Here is a 3,531-nt window from a genome sequence, read left to right on the forward strand (position 1 = left end):
GCCACCACAACCCCCACCCTCCTTGCCCCCTTGCTCTCTTTTCCCCCATAACCCCTTTATTCACCGAACCGTTGTGCCACACTACCTCCACTAAATCGCCACCGTGCTGCCTCCCAGCACTACTACCACAACCACCACCATCTATCTGAGCCCAATTTTTTTTCCTCTGCCCACCAGGTTCTGCTGAACACTGATTCTTTTTCCCGTTAATTAGTTAGTTGCATTTTTTTTCAAAATTAGGATAGTTAGAGATGCATGATCGTAGTGGATTTTAGGTGGTTAGGTAGCTAGGATGTGGTTAGTGGAATTAGGCCTGATAATTGCGCCGTTCTTGTTAATTGTTTTATCTATTTCGCAATTTTGAATTTGCTGTGATGATAATGCTGTTCATATGCTGCTCTTTACTATTCCTTAATGCAGATTGAGTTTGTTTATTCTGAATTCATGTGAATTACTATTTGCTACTCTTTTCTGCACTACTTTATTACCATATGAACTGTTTCTGCTGCTGTTTATTACCCGGGAATATTCAATTTTTAGCCGAAATGCTGCCCAATTTTTTTCAGCAAATTATTTCACACAACTCCCATTCATGAATTAGTTTTGGTAAATTCAGGTTTTGCACTAATTAGTTTCAACCAAAACACTTCATGAATGCACGGGCTAGCTTTCTTATTCTTTCTGATTCCCTTATTCATTAAATCGCATTATTGATTATTCCATTTTCATTTTGCAATTCTTTTATATGAATTATCATCAATAATCTGCAATATTTACTTGAATGTGAGTTACTTGTTATTCAAGTTTGTGCAATTTTAGTTAATTGGAAACCACAACAACATGCCACTTACTTTAACTTTATTTTTAACTCTTAACTACTTTAACTTTCTAACTTTTCTATTAGCTTTCAACTAACCACCTTCAAACCATTTCAAGGCATGTTTCTTGTTTTTCCTGATTAACAAGAATTCTGCATATCAGAGATTTTGGATTGTGATTTTTATTCTCCAACTATTAACTTGCATACAATCCAAAATTTTACATCTATTTAATTCAATTCATGCTTATATTGCCACTTTATTTCTCTTTTGCCACTCTATGCTTATATTGATAAAATTCCTATTTGCTTACCTGTTTTCCTGCTTTAGTTCTTAAACTGTATCCTGGAACTTCTGCCTTTTAGGATGTCTGACCCTAAAAGCAAAGGAAAGGGCAAGGCAACCACAGGCAAAAGGAAAAGAGGAGAATTCTCTACCTCTATTTTGGATATCCTCCATGACGATTCCTGGCGGGAAAAGAATTTTACCCCGCAGGAAAAGGCTGATCAGTTGGTGCCTGCCACTGACCCAGTAAAGTTTGTCAACAGATACTGTGAGCTGAAGTATCCAGTCTTTCAAACTTCCAGGAATTTATACCTGGAAAAGACCCTGAAAATTCCAGAAGAACTCAAACAATACACCTCAGAACAAATTAAACAGAGAGGCTGGTTCTTCTTGGAGAGGAACTTGACTGAAGTCAACTCATCCTGGGTTAGGGAATTCTACTGCAACTACTTCAAAATGTCCCTGGATGCAGTGCAACTCAGAGGCAAGCAGATTCTGGTTACAGAGGAAGCAATTGAAGAAATCCTCAACCTCCAGCCTAAATCAGATCAACCAGATGGTTACCAAAAGACTGAAGAGGATATGAGATTCATGAGATTTGACTGGGACGCAGTAAAGAGGACCATAGCTCTTGATCCTACTGTCCCATGGGTCATGAACAAGTCCACAGTGGCCCCAAAGGGAATTAAGCTTATCTATCTGAATGATGAGGCTCGGCTTTGGCAGCAGATTCTAAGTAATTACGTGATGCCGAGCACTCATGAGACAGAGGTGCCAGCTGCTATGATTACCCTCATTTGGTGTGTGATGGAGAGCAAGGACCTATATCTTCTCCGCTTTATCCGGTATTACATGGCCAGGATCCATGTTAGAGGCACTATGCCCTTTCCTTACTTGATTACTCAGCTGGACCGCCGAGCTGAGGTGCCCTGGGAGATTGCTGATGAAAAGCCAACCGCCGCAGACTGCAAGAAGATTATCTCTCACAGCAGGAAGTTCCAGGCCTTGGGCTACCGACCTCCATTTCTCACTACCTCTGCTGAGGCAACCACATCTTCTGCTGCCCCTTCAGCACCTACTACCCCAGCCACCACTACTGCACCCTCACCTGCTTCAGAGCCCATTTATCACCTCGTGTACCGACTCTTCGCACGCCTGGATCGTATGGAGCATCGCAACAAGCGACGCTATGAGCACTTAAAGTTGATGATCCGATCCGACAGTGACATCCCCTCCGAGCCTGACACACCATCTGAGCCATCTGATGCGGAGGCGGACGATCATGAAAAGGCTGCACAGAGAGAGGCTAAGCAGGCAGGACCTGAGCAGGCTGCACCACGTCATGAGGAGCCCCATCAGATACAGCCAGCAGATCCAGAGGTCCCTTTACAGACAGAGCCTCTGCTTCAGCAAGCGGATCCTCCGACACTCATAGCGACTGCAGACCCTCAGGCCACCACAGAGACACCAGCAGCACATCCTTCCGGAGATACCACTTCCTCACCCCCAGCTTGATCGAGCATCGAGGACGATGCTATTATTTAAGTGTGGGGAGGTCTCCATCTCTAGCGAATCTTTTTGGTGAACCACTTTCAAACTCTTTTTTTATCCTATTTTGTTTATTTTCTGTATTTTATTTTATTTTATCTTATTTATCTTTCAGCACTCGCACATTTTCCTTTTACTCTATTTCTGTCTACTTTATTATATTTTACACTTTGGTTTGTATATATCTTAGATATTTAGTTTAGTTTGCACTTTTAGCTTATTAAGTTGTGATATAGAAAATATGGATTAATTAGTTTAGTTTACCCTTTTAGCATACGATAATTTGGTTTAATTGAAAATAAAAGAGTAAACTAGAAACTTTAGTATAACAAAATCACAACAATCCACACACATTATATATATAGCAATAAATGTTGGTTAATTGACAATATTTTTCAAAGAAAATACTTATTTTTATAAGAGCCATTCAAAGATTCACATTGAGAATAATGGAAACTCTTGATTTATACTTGCATGACATATATAACTGATATATGGTTTTTGAGCCAGAGAACACACAACTCGTGAGTTTTTGAGCTTAATTGTATGGTTATATTTAACCATAAATTTCATTCCTGTGTGTTTTACACTTCTTTTCTATGCTTGCAATCTTTACTTTGTTTCAATCTATATGTCCAAATATAGAGTGTAGATACATACCTGCATATGATTGAGGCCATTATTTAAATTTTTACTCATTTATCCCAAATAAGCCTACCTCCTACATCACCCTTGTTAGTCCCCTTGAGCCTTTTAATCCCCTTTTGTTCTATAACCACATCACTAGCCTTAAGCGAAAAAACAAACTAAAAATCCCAAGTTGAATCCTTGGTTAGCTTAGGATAGAGATTGTGTATCCACTAAGTGTGGGGAAACTATG

This window comes from Arachis ipaensis, chromosome B09, assembly GCF_000816755.2.
Source record: "Arachis ipaensis cultivar K30076 chromosome B09, Araip1.1, whole genome shotgun sequence".
Taxonomy (NCBI): Eukaryota; Viridiplantae; Streptophyta; class Magnoliopsida; order Fabales; family Fabaceae; genus Arachis; species Arachis ipaensis.